This window comes from Carassius auratus, chromosome 46, assembly GCF_003368295.1.
Source record: "Carassius auratus strain Wakin chromosome 46, ASM336829v1, whole genome shotgun sequence".
Classification (NCBI taxonomy): domain Eukaryota; kingdom Metazoa; phylum Chordata; class Actinopteri; order Cypriniformes; family Cyprinidae; genus Carassius; species Carassius auratus.
Window position 1 is genome coordinate 14,507,874 of NC_039288.1, and position 14,050 is coordinate 14,521,923.

Sequence of the window (14,050 nt, forward strand, 5' to 3'; positions counted from 1 at the left end):
TATTGTCACACCCTCAGCTCGTTCCCTCAGCCCCAGTCACCATTGCCAGTCACCATCCACTCAATCTCCCATGCACCGCTCACGTGAACCGTCACCTGAATACTGATTACCTGCACCTGCACCAGCAATTACCACACCTTTAAATACTCACCTCACTCATTCACTCACCGGCTGGAATCGAGATTGCATGGACGCTCTTATGGATCTTCTACCTGCTTCTTGTGGATCATATTGTGACTCTGTGGAGATTCAGACACAGCGATTAAGGGAAGTGACTCTTTGTTGTCTGGCCTAGCCTTGTGCTTGAACTCACCTATGTGATCAGTGCTTGAAGATTCTTCGTCTGTGACCACACTTACTTGCTCTGTTAAAAGTCCTATGTTAATAAAGCTTCACGTAAACACTTACCCATCTCCTCCTCTCCTTGTGTGGATGTGACAGGATTCCAGCCCCTAAAACAGAACTTCATATCTCCCATGGATGTTAACGCTGCTGCTCAGGGAGCGGCTTCGGACCCGTTCACCGAAATGGTGACTGCCCTCCGCCAAGTATTACAGTCAGTTTCACCACCCACCGAAACTAGTGCTTCCACCACCAACAGCACGCCCCTTGCACGTCCCGCGTGCTATGCGGGTGAACCGAGTGGCTGCAGTGGGTTTATTCTGCAGTGCTCACTGTTCGTCAACGCGAATACCAGTAAATTCCCCAATGAGGCCACCAAAGTCGCCTTTGTGATCTCTCTCCTCACCGGACGAGCGCTACAATGGGCGGAGGCTCTTTGGAACTCCCAGAGTCCGGTTCTATCCTCATTCGATGCCTTTGCCACCCACCTCCAGGAAGTGTTCGGGGTGGCTCTAACTCCTCTTTCAACCCATGATGAACTCTTAAATCTCCGCCAGGGAGCCACGGAAATTCACGACTACACTCTCCGTTTCCGGACATTAGCCGCCACCAGTGGTTGGAACCAAACTGCCCTGCTAGCTGCATACCGTAAAGGTTTAAAGCCCCAGATCAGAAAGCAAATGGTCATTTACGACGATAATGTCGATCTCGAGACATTCATCAGAAAAACTATAAATGTTGCTCAGCACCTCTCGGCTTGTGCCTCCCCGGCTTCATATACCATCTCTCCATCAACCAGAACGCCCTCGCCTCAACGAAACCAGGAGGAACCCATGATCACCGACTCCTACCGCCTAGATGCCTCTGAACGGAGACGCCGCATCCAGCAGCGGCTGTGTTTATACTGTGGCGAGGCCACTCACCTGATCCACGCCTGCCCGGTCCGTCCGCCTCGCCCAATGGTGAGTACAGTTTCCATTACCCCATCTGTATCTCACATACCTCATATCAAAGCCCAGATAACAATTAACTCACGTAATCTTCCCATCCATGTCCTGGTGGATTCCGGAGCCGCAAGCAACTTCATCTCATCTCACTTCGTAACCAAGCACCGTATACCCATCACCCAGAATGAGACCACCTACCGTATCACTACCATCCAAGGATCACCGTTAGGGGGAGGCAAAATAACTAGAAGGACACACGAGCTGGAACTCGTTCTGCCCCACGGACACCGGGAACAACTGGCCCTCCTCGTACTTCCTCGCGCTACCGTTGACGTCGTCCTGGGTAGGCCGTGGCTGGCCCAACATAACCCACGAATCAACTGGAGCACAGGGAGATCCAGGCATGGGATCCGGGATGCCAGAGTCACATTCACCGTTCACCAGTCCAGAGTTCACAGTCCGAGCCACCGCACCTTCAATTGCACTCCACCTCCATAGGAAGACCTGCCCTTTACTCCTCCTACTCCGATGTGTTCAGCAAGGAACAAGCCACCCGATTACCACCACACCGCCCTGGGACTGTTGTATCGACCTGCTGCCAGGTGCCAAGCTACCACATGGGAAAATATATCCACTCTCCCGTCCTGAGCAGGTGGCGATGGAGGAATACATCCAGGAGGCTCTCGATCAGGGGTTCATCAGACCATCCACATCTCCAGCTGCATCCAGTTTCTTCTTCGTCCCCAAAAAGGATGGCGGACTTCGACCATGCATCGACTATCCGAGTGCTAAATGACGCCACCGTCAAGTTCGCCTACCCATTACCACTCGTTCCGGCGGCTCTGGAGGAACTGCGTGAAGCCAAGGTGTTCACCAAACTCGACCTCCGCAGTGCCTACAATCTGATCCGTATCCGAGAGGGAGACGAGTGGAAGACTGCTTTCATCACCCCTGCCGGGCACTACGAGTATCAGGTTATGCCCTATGGGCTTGCTAACAGTCCATCCATCTTCCAGAGTTTCATGAACGAAATATTCCGTGATTATCTCCACCAATTCGTCATTGTCTACATAGACGATATCCTGATCTACTCCCGGAACATAGAAAAAACACCAAACCCATGTCCGCCACGTCTTACAACGACTCCGAGACCACCACCTCTACCTAAAAGCTGAGAAGTGTGAGTTTCACTGCACTACCGTCTCCTTCCTCGGATACGTGATCTCTGCGGAGGGAGTTCAGATGGAGTCAGCCAAAGTAGATGCTGTGACCAACTGGGCGGAACCCACAACGGTGAAAGAACTCCAGCGATTCCTTGGCTTTGCCAATTTCTATCGGCGCTTTATCAAGAACTACAGCCTGCACTCTGCTCCTCTAACATCCCTCCTAAAAGGAGGTCAGCGCCGGCTGCGCTGGACACCCCAAGCTCGAGAAGCCTTCAGCCATCTTAAACACCTCTTCACCTCAGCGCCCATTCTTCGACATCCTGACCCGTCCAAGCCTTTCGTAGTAGAGGTGGATGCGGCCAATCACGGCATTGGAGCCGTGTTATCCCAAAGGTCTGGTGAACCTTGCTCACTCCATCCGTGTGCGTACTTCTCTAAGAAACTCTCTCCTGCCGAATGCAATTATGGAATCGGAGACCGTGAGTTGTTGGCCATTAAACTCGCCCTTGAGGAGTGGCGCACTGGCTAGAGGGAGCTCAGTTCCCATTCACTGTTGTCACCGACCACAAAAATCTCCAATATCTGCAGAATGCCAAAAGACTCAATGCTCGTCAGGCTCGGTGGTCACTCTTCTTTGCTCGCTTTAATTTCCAGATCACATATCAGCCCGGTCACAAGAACACTAAAGCAGATGCCCTGTCCCGTATGTACTCACCAGATCCAGACACCAACAAGCCTGATTCAATTCTACCACCCTCCGTTTTCCTCGCGCCTATCCTCTGGCAGATCGACGAGGAAATTCGAGCCGCCACCCTCGAGGAGCCTGCACCTCCGGAGGTACCCACGGGTCTAATGTACGTGCCCACCAACCAGCGACTCCCCCTACTGGAAAGTACGCACACGTCACCTGGCTCAGGACACCCTGGCAGCAGGCGAACCCTCTCGCTCATCCAGCAGAAGTACTGGTGGCCTAACATGGTTCGTGACGTTACCCGGTACATCCTCGGATGCTCGGTCTGCGCCGTTACCACCACACCTCGTCAACTTCCCGTGGGTAAATTACAACCACTGCCCATTCCTCGCCGACCCTGGACCCATCTAGGGATAGATTTCGCCACTGACCTTCCCCCCTCAAGGGGGTACACTACCATTCTAGTTGTTGTTGATCGTTTTTCTAAATTCTGCAAACTAATCCCATTAAAGGGTCTTCCCACAGCGTTCGAGACCGCCGAAGCCCTCTTCACCAACGTGTTCCGGAATTATGGCACTCCAGAGGACATTGTCTCGGACAGAGGACCTCAGTTTGTCTCCAGGGTCTGGCGAGCGTTCTTCCAACTCCTCGGAACATCCGTCAGTTTATCTTCTGGATATCATCCTCAGACCAACGGCCAGACCGAGCGGAAGATTCAAGAGATCTCACGGTACCTCCGTACTTACTGCTCCCAACACCAGGATACCTGGAGCCAGTATCTGCCGTGGGCTGAGTATGCCCAAAACTCCCTTCGTCAAACCACTACAGGCTTAACCCTTTTCAATGTGTTTTAGGCTATCAACCACCGCTGTTTCCCTGGTCAGGAGAAGTCTCTGAAGTGCCCGCGGTAGATCACTGGTTCCAGGAGAGCGAGAGGGTGTGGGACTCAGCTCACATCCATCTCCAACGGGCAGTTCGGAGGCATACAGAGACCGCTAACCGACGCAGATCGCCTAATCCCGTCTATCTACCTGGAGACAAGGTTTGGCTCTCCACTCGGGATATCCGCCTCCGACTGCCCTGCAAAAAGCTGAGTCCCCGCTACATAGGGCCGTTCACCATCCATTCTCAGATAAATCCCGTCACCTACCGCCTGGACCTACCACCACGTTACCGGATCTCACCCACGTTTCACGTCTCACTGCTAAAACGTCACACTGATCCAGTTTCTCCTTCCTCCACAGAACCAGAACCGCCTCCCCCTCCAGACCAACCCGAGATCCTCGGAGACAACATCTACCAGGTCCAAGAGATCCTCGACTCCCGGCGGCGGGACGGCCACCTGGAATACCTCATAGATTGGGAGGGGTTCGGTCCCGAAGAGAGGTCGTGGGTACCACGCAATGACATCCTGGATCCGGCTCTCCTCGAAGATTTCCACCGACAACACCCAGACCGCCCGGCTCCCAGAGGTCGTGGTCGTCCCCGTCGTCGCTCTAGGATGCCTGGAGTCACCCGTGGGGGGGGGGGGGGGGTAGTGTCACACCCTCAGCTCGTTCCCTCAGCCCCAGTCACCATTGCCAGTCACCATCCACTCAATCTCCCATGCACCGCTCACGTGAACCGTCACCTGAATACTGATTACCTGCACCTGCACCAGCAATTACCACACCTTTAAATACTCACCTCACTCATTCACTCACCGGCTGGAATCGATCTTATGGATCTTCTACCTGCTTCTTGTGGATCATATTGTGACTCTGTGGAGATTCAGACACAGCGATTAAGGGAAGTGACTCTTTGTTGTCTGGCCTAGCCTTGTGCTTGAACTCACCTATGTGATCAGTGCTTGAAGATTCTTCGTCTGTGACCACACTTACTTGTTCTGTCAAAAGTCCTATGTTAATAAAGCTATGTTAATAAAGCTTCCTTGTGTGGATGTGACATTTATAAGTTTACAATTACCTTTTTTTTCTCTGTAAGGTGGAAGTGGATTCGCACAGTGTATTGTCTGGTTAAAATGAAAATAAATTTTTCATTTTACACAATATGAGACTTACTAAATCTAAGACTTGTATTTAAATACATAGGGGTGTCCAAATGTTTTGCTGGAGATCCAGTCCAAACCTAATTAAACAGACCTTAACCAGCTAATCAAGGTCTTCAGATTCACTAGAAATGTCCAGGCAAGCTGCTTAGAGCTAAAAATCTGCAGGATATGGGCTCTCAAGGAGCAGGATTGGGCAACACTGAATACTTTAACTCAGAAACATATTGCTCTGTCTTCAGCGTTGTACATCAATGTCAGAAAAGTGAAACATATACTATAGGACACTATTCTTACTCACTTGCTCAATTTAGGCCAAAAATATATGGAAAAAATATTCAAAAGGTTTTTTTTTTTTTTTTTTTGTCTTGGAGCCAGTTCAATTTGCAAGCCTAACTTCCTCTTATGCAAAAAGACTCCTCAGACACAACTCAATTCTCTTGTGCACTCGGTGAGGTTCTCAAAAGTATTTACCTCTGAAATGCAACTAATTTGTAAGCATACCTTTGAGGTTTGACAGCCTATGTGTGCGTGTGTGTGTGTGCTTGTTTGTTTTCTTGCCTTTATGCTCCCTGTCAGCCATTCTCATGTTTGACAGTGGAAAAAATAACCTAATTACCATGCATCCAGATCATTTAAGCTGCTGCTCCCCAGCTGGATGCCTGCATTCATGAGCTGGTGGAAATTCCTACTACAAAAAATGGGTGGTAATGAAGCAAGGGCAGATGCATGCAGAGGGCTTTTGGTTCTTATGTTAATCATCAGCAAGACCCGCCTGCAGGAAAGACCTTTAGGCCTTTGGAGACACTGGTGTAAGACTAAGAAAGCGAATAGGGAAGGATCAGAGCATGATGACAAGCAATGACATACAGAGCCGTTTCTGTCTGCACTTGCTTCAAGATAGGCTAGCTTACGCCCCCGATTTATTACACTTCAGTAATGGCTGCTGAAAGTTTAGCTTTATCATCACAGGAGCAAATTACATTTTAAATATATTTTTAAACAGACAACAGTTCATCTGTCATAATATTTCACAGTATTACCGTTTTTATTGTATTTTGATTAAATAATGCAGCCTTGGTGAGCATAAGAGAAAAAAAATACAAAAACATTATGGAGGTACATAAGATGGCGAAAGGGACTTAAAAAGATTTTAAAAAATGTAGAGAGAGATGGAAAAAGACAGCATGAGACCCCTTTTCAAAAACTAAAGAAAAAAAAAATTAGAAATTAGCCTATTTGCATGAAAAATCCAGTGATGTACAGGACCAATGTAGGTGAAAAACTTATATCCTGTGTAAGAACATGTGCTGGTTGTCAGATAAAGAACCACTGGGTTCCATTAGGATTGCTGTGACATTTGAATGACCATCATGTGTCACATTCAGAGATGAGTCATTTCATCTTAGAGTCATCATATTCCATGCATTTAAATGGTTTCTGTATAACCGGGTAGGAATCTTAAGTGGATGTCGTAAGTGACGTGCATGAGGACTAATAAAGAAGCAAAGGCCTCCATTCGGCCTGATGCATTCAGTCACCTCGAAATATTACATTTTAATTATTATTATCATTACATAATGTCATTCAAACTTCTTCAAAAGGTCTAGAGTTGTCTTTAAGACAAACCGATTTTACCCACGGCATTGTAACCCTTTCATTATTCTCACACCGTCGCTGGTTCCTCAAGTGCAAAGCTTTCCCCTTCTTCCACTGCTGTCGCACAAACTTCCTGCGACAGTTAGACACCTGTCTGTGTGTCCCCAGAGGGTGTCATAACTTCAGACGCCTCAGTCGGCAGACCCCCCGCTGCGGCCATCCCAGTGCACAGCCCCCTTGATCAGCCAACACAATCCTGTATGATTCCTGACGGCTCCTGGCTCTGCCGCACTGCAGCCTGTAATGAGAGGCAAGTGTGTGAGACTCCAGCCCTGGCGCCTCATTGATTGTCATCGCCTTTCCACCAATGCCTATACATGCCACATCCATCTCGTCAGCCCCGCTGTCCAGCTTATTTTCTACCAAACACTTCAGACTGATTGCCATCAAGCTGTCTCATTTTCACATTTCACATATGCCTGCCAAAGAAGTCCACCTCCCTTCTTTACTTGGAGTGCTACCAAGAGAATAGCTGGGAATGAAATGGATGATTTTCAAGGCACTGTACAAAATTCAATGTGCTGCAAACATATGGCATGTACACTTGATGTATAGCTTTCTAAAAAGGGACACCTGTGTTCTAATGGCATGCTGATGAAGTGGTTGTACAGTACGTATCTTGATGCATTGATCATATATGCAAAACAGTTCTTGCTTTTTAGTCTGGTTCTTGAGTGCACCTTTTGAAAAGCCTCCCAATCAGCACTGCAAATGTCAATCATTTCCTCATAAAGAAGAAAAAAGCATCAAGGTCAAACGATTGTGGCTTGTGGGATGCGTGAGAGTCCTTAATTAGACCGTAATGTACCAACAATAGTGAATCTTGTCAGCAAAAGTTTTACTGATAAAAACAGTTATACACTAATGGGTTTTCATTTTTGTATTATGACAATGATTAACTGAATTGTATTAATTCATAAAAATATGTGAAGCGCAGTCTGATTTGTCAGATGTCGCAATGAAGTATGCTTACAGTATTAGCGATATATATATATATATATATATATATATATATATATATATATATATATATATATATTTTGTTTTTTTTTTTTTTTTTTTTTTTTTTACACATTATAGCACAAAATACATGAATGAACATCAGAACATAATTATGTTGAAAAATAAAGTACAACTTACCGAAATGTATCGACTCTCATCCCGTTGAGAGCTGACAGGACATTTTCTCAAAAATAATTTTTAACAGCAACCATTTAAATAATTATACAGTATCTGTTTGGAGTAAAAACAATAATTATATATATTTTTAATAAAGGTGAGAAATTATAACAAAAAATAATACCACAAGCTATTACCAATGCACTAACAAAGATTTCTGAATAAAAAAAAAAATGTGAATAAAATATGATTGCTTCAAATAATCTAATCATAGTGAAAAGTTTTAAGGAATGAGCTACTTGAGCTGAAGCTGAACAGTCAATGAACTTTACTAGCAGGTGCATACTGTTTATACGCATATTATAACTTGCATCTGCACAAAATGACACAAGTGAATATTATCTAAGTTGCATGCTATTCAGAATGTGCAAGTCACATTGTGAATGCTCTCTTTTCATAACAATAATACAGAAAATGAATATCATTGGAGAGACCATGGTCATGCCAACTGTGTCACCAGCATTGAACTGGCATCTCATTGATCAGCAGAAACAATGTGCTTTCAGTGGAGCAGCCGGGAGGAATGATAACTGAAAGACAGTCAGTGATCGAGCACCGCGCTTGAGGCCAAACCCACCAAACCTTTGACATGGGGGAGAGATGACGATGGGATTTCAAGTGACGGCCGTCGATTTAGCCATTATACTGTAGGATTGGGCTATTTCTAATGTTGAGAAAATGAGGGGATCTTAAGCATTAAGTACTAAAAATAGACCTGAGAGGAAATGCGTTTTTCATGTGGTGCTGGAAACAGCTCTAATGGGAAAATCGGTGAACGGATGCATTGCAATAAATGGGGCATAAATCATCTGCTCAGCTTCACAGACAGATAGTGTCCTCGGCCATATGGGGCAGCAATAGCACTGACAGAGAACGCTTGTGCCATACTATCTACAAGTTTAAAGCAGGAGAGAAGAGGTCATACACATTGAGCCTGAACTAAAGGTAGACGTCTATAGACAACTGCACTGTCATCAATAGCCCTTGCTCGTCCTAAAACAATAACTTCACACTTATTAAATTCGGTTGTGCTCTGTAAGAAATACCTATTAACTTAGGTGGTCCAAAGGTACAGTTTCAAATTGTTATGCCTGTATTTTAATTAAATAATGCACATACAGCACCAAAAAATTAAATAAATAAATACAAAATCTCATATGATATTTTATTCTCATATGAAGGTCTATTATGAGATTTTTCTCATAACATGATGTCTTTGTTCTTGAATGCAACTTTTCAACACAAAGACAGAAGGTGCTTGCACAAGAATCCCCCTCATTTGTAACACTGAGGTACAGTACAGTGCAACAAAAAAGGTGAAATCATTGCCGGTTGTGTGATAGATTTGCTGCCACGGCACATTTAGCATGATGCAGGAGATGTTTTGCAACCAGGACAGAAAATCTGCACAACATGAGTTAACAAATGAATTCTTTATAAGTGTTTGTGTCAACACTTAAACCCCCTCATGTCCCTTTTCTGTGGGCCTCCTGTTGTCACAAACATTCTCTCGCAGCAGGTGCTCCTGTTTCATGTGACAGCTCTTTAATACCTGGTTTGATTTGTGTAGTCATATCATTATTTTTTCTCCCTGCACACTCCAAACTACTGACTTCTTAAGCCAGATGAATTATACACAAACACACAGTATATTTAATAATCAACAACTAAAGTGAGGTATATGAAGACTGATGAACAGTTGGAATTTTCTTGCGATTTATAATTTGAGATCGTTTCATTATATATTCCTAAATGTAAAATCCTTTTGAAATAACAAATTCATTCTGAATGTTGTGTTGCTAAGCACCTTTAACATGACACTATTTACATTATTAATGCATGCCCCTGGGCTTTTTGTGAATGATTCATCTGGGCATGTTATTTCCAAAAAACAAACCGGTGACTTCATAATCTTTAATCAAAATGTGCTTTGGTCTTTCTCTGAACTGATTTCCCCTTGCCGACGACATCACTTATTGTATTATAATAAAATATTATGGTTTAAAATAATTGTTGCCTATTAGAATATATTTGTATAATTTATTCCTGTGACAGCAAAGCAGAATTTTCAGCAGGCATTGCTTCAGTCTTCATTGTCACACGATCCTTCAGAAATCGTTTTTTTGCTGTGCAATTTTTTTGTGGAAACTATTATACAATTTTTAGGACTATTCAGGATTGTGTCAAAGTTCCACAAAAAATATTAAGCAGTTTTCAACATTGATAATAAGAAATAAATCTCCAGCACCAAATTGGCATATTAGAAATATTATATTGGCACGTTAGAATTAGCATATTGGAAATAAAAAAATTAATTAATATATATATATAACATAAAATAAAACAAAAGTTTTATTTATCCCTGCTCTCTCTTACAGGACACATGGAAGTAGGGAGTTTTGTGTAAGAGAGGGATTTCATGTGTTTACAACTGGCTTAATGTTTGTTTGAGACAGCAATGTGTAGGTCCACAGTCTGACTCGAGGTGACAGCGCTCAGAAACAGAAGAGAAATAACTGGCTGTCACAGATCAAAGCGATAAGCAGCAGCACAGTTTGCCAGACGCAAAACAAGACGGGTTCCAAACAAATTGCACACGCTACTACAGAAAATATGTCCAAATATATTCCCCTCCAGAACTCAAAAGCAACAATTTCCAACCTTTTGATAGTCTTTCACCTTGTTCATTCATTATTTTAAGGTCTATGTCTTTTCAAAGACCCTGAGCTACTCTGCCCTAATTCCTTACACCCACCACCTCGAATCAAATTAAAGCAGCCCAAGACACCAGATAATTTCACGTTTCATACATTGCCTCAAATCAAACAATGAGTTCAGCCAAGTCAGAATATTAAAGCTGCGGTGGGGAACTTTTGATGCTCTAGCGGTTAATAAACAGAACTGCTTGCGTCTTGCAGAAGAACATCGTAGCCGGAACTACTTCTCTCTGTTTATGTCTATGAAGAATCACAAAGGTACTGGGTTACTCCGCCACGGTACCCCCGAATAAATCTAAAATAGTCCGAATATAAACACTTATTGTAGGTGCACCCTAGTGATTCAGGACAAGCCAAAAACACGGTTTGGAAAATGGATTCATGGTGTACTCGCTTATTATATACATTTTTCTACATTTTGAACACAAACAAAGTTACGGACCGCCGCTCTGATTGGTTGTTTCTTAACAGGAGCGATGTATTTCTGCAAATGGCAATAGGACCACTGGGAGGAGCCAGAGGAGCTTGATTTTTTTCACAGATTATCGGTCTCATATTCTACTGTCAGGACATAATGACAGGTTTAACAAATATGTAAAAAAATATATATTAACAAAAGTTACCTACTGCAGCTTTATAAGGTATTGCTTTAATGAAACTTCAGACAGCCCCTTATTTTTCAGTTGTATCTAAAGTTCATATTTTCGTTTTCGTTTACAGTTCTACCTTTCATTGATTCAAGTCAGCTTTATGTCTGACTACTAGAGCAAAACAGTAATGTGTTCCTCAACAAATTAGATACAATTTTGCTTGAAGAGCTGAAAGCGCATTTTGGCAATTAAAAAGAATTGGGCACCATCAGGCCTCCTGTTGAGTTACTGTAAAAGCTTACTGTAGACATCCAGCCCTTTGCTTTTAATCTTTTAAAGATTTGCAAATTCTGTTTTGAAATGCTTCTGCTTACATTTGCAGCTCTTTCTATCAGCCTCCTAAAACACTAAGCACAGTCTCAATAAACCACAACCCAATGACTCAGCAAACAGAAATAGATTAAATATGTGTGGGGCTAAGTGAATACAGGCTGACTTCATATGCTTTTCAAAAAGCATAGAAACGCTTCATCTGTACTTTCAAGTCAGATTTGCTGAACTTTAAATGCTCTTCTCAGACTTTGTCAGTAGCTCTGGGGAAGACATTTCGTACACTGTAAAAATCTTTCAAGCCATAACAGTACAACAGCCTCTAAATAGCTTAAACTGGGCCAGAGAGCAGACATCTCTTCAAATATTCAAATACAAATCTGATATATCATACCAATACAGATATGGTCACTTCCAGATCTCTTTCTCAACTTAAAGCTTCTAAAAAAACATCTGGCTGCTTTTAGCGAACCAGCTTAGCTAGGCCTCAATTATTCTATAGGCAATGACTCTATGCCACTTACCAGCTGAATACAACATACAAAAACAATCCGCCTAAGATGAATGCTGAAGCAGTGTTACAGTAATATTAAAACTTAAGTCTTCTATGATCTTTTTCAACTACAGTCGAAAATTGAGACACAAGATGGTGCCAGTTGCAAGCACGGGCGAGCGTGATTTCACCAAGTACAACGTGTTCCTGGATCAACATCCTTGTCAGAACCAATCAGAATTAAGATATAACTTTTCAAAAAATATCTGTTTTAGGCTTAAAACCAGGATTAGGTGCTTCCTTGTTAATCACCTATCATTTCTCACTGATTTTAGGAATAAATTACGGGTAGGGTTAGGTTTGGGGTAAGGATAGGGTTAAGTCTATATTTTTGGACAATAATGTTGATCCAGGATCATTGCAAGATGTTGATCCAGGAACATGTCTTGGCAAAATCACGGCGACCTGCAAGCTCATCTGCAATCTGATATGATACATAAAAGTACAGCCAAAGAGCAGACTGAGATACAGCGTTGTCATGGACTACTGCGAATATTAGGAAATATCACATGACTGGATGCTGCAATTGACAAATCAGAATCAAGTTTCCTACAGAGCCTAATAGAATGCAATAGTGCCCACCCACTTTTTCAGCACCCTTGGTTCTCTAAGTATTTTTCCAATTGGAATTTTAAAGAAGTCTTAGTTATAAGCCATAAAACCAAACCAACCAGCTATAAGGTGAATCACAACATTATAAACTTTGATTTAAAACCAAAAAGCAAGTTCAAATAATGTGGAAATTTTGCTTCAACAAAATTTGTATTGATTAACAACCTCATATCTCACAGTAGGTCTGTCTTTAACATTTTATGAGCTATCATCAAAAATAAATTCCCCTACAGAGAAAGTGAATAGGATTTTTACGTCCGGAACCAGACTATTGCAATCTATAGAGGAACTTTAAATGTTCTGGTATCCCATTATGTTGTAAAAGCCCTGATTTTTTTTAAAGTGAGGAGGAGCAAACTGGGTTTAAGTGCTTTGCTCAGGTCACAATCAAATCAGCAACCTTCTGGTTACCAGCCCTGATCCACTAAACAACACAACATTTTATTATTATTTTTTTTTTTTTCATTTAATCTTTTATGAGAGGTCATGTTCTCCCATTTTCTTTTTAATAACTGATATCTCACCTACTGTCATACATCACTGCCTCACTATTTCTCTCCTTCCTCATCAACTCGTGGAAGCTCGCCATTGCGGCTGCTTTCATCAGTTAGAGTTTCTCTGTAAGAGGATGCCAAGTCCTCCACTCTCAGTCTTTTGCCCTTGTTCATTGGATCGTCAGTGATGGTTCCAGCACACACTGATGAAGTGAGAAGTGAGGCAGGATGTATACAAACACTGTTTTATTTTATTTTATTTATTTTATTGTGTGTGTGTGTCTTCATGTTCTTATCATGCAGTGGTAAAGCCTTCAGCTAAAACTGAAAATATATTTATATCTTTTATATAATTTAAATGTTTTTCTGTCTTTGGACTTGCAAAAGATTATATCTAATATTATATCAATGAGTAAATTCAGTAAACTAAATAAAATAAAATAAAGTTGTCCTAACATACACCCTCTCAAATAAATTCCGTTAAATATACTTTTTGTAATGTACTTGGAAAAAGTGCAGACACACTGCCTGAACATGAACATACTACCTTTGACCACAAATACATAAAAGCCAGAAGTGAATGGAGTTAAGAGGAGATTCACCATATTTGGCCCACATGTGGGCAGGGATCAACTACTGCGTAATCCAGAAACACAATGACCTCAGTCCTGTAAACCTGTAATCAATAGAATATCCGACGCTCCAGAGGTGACTGTTGTAATG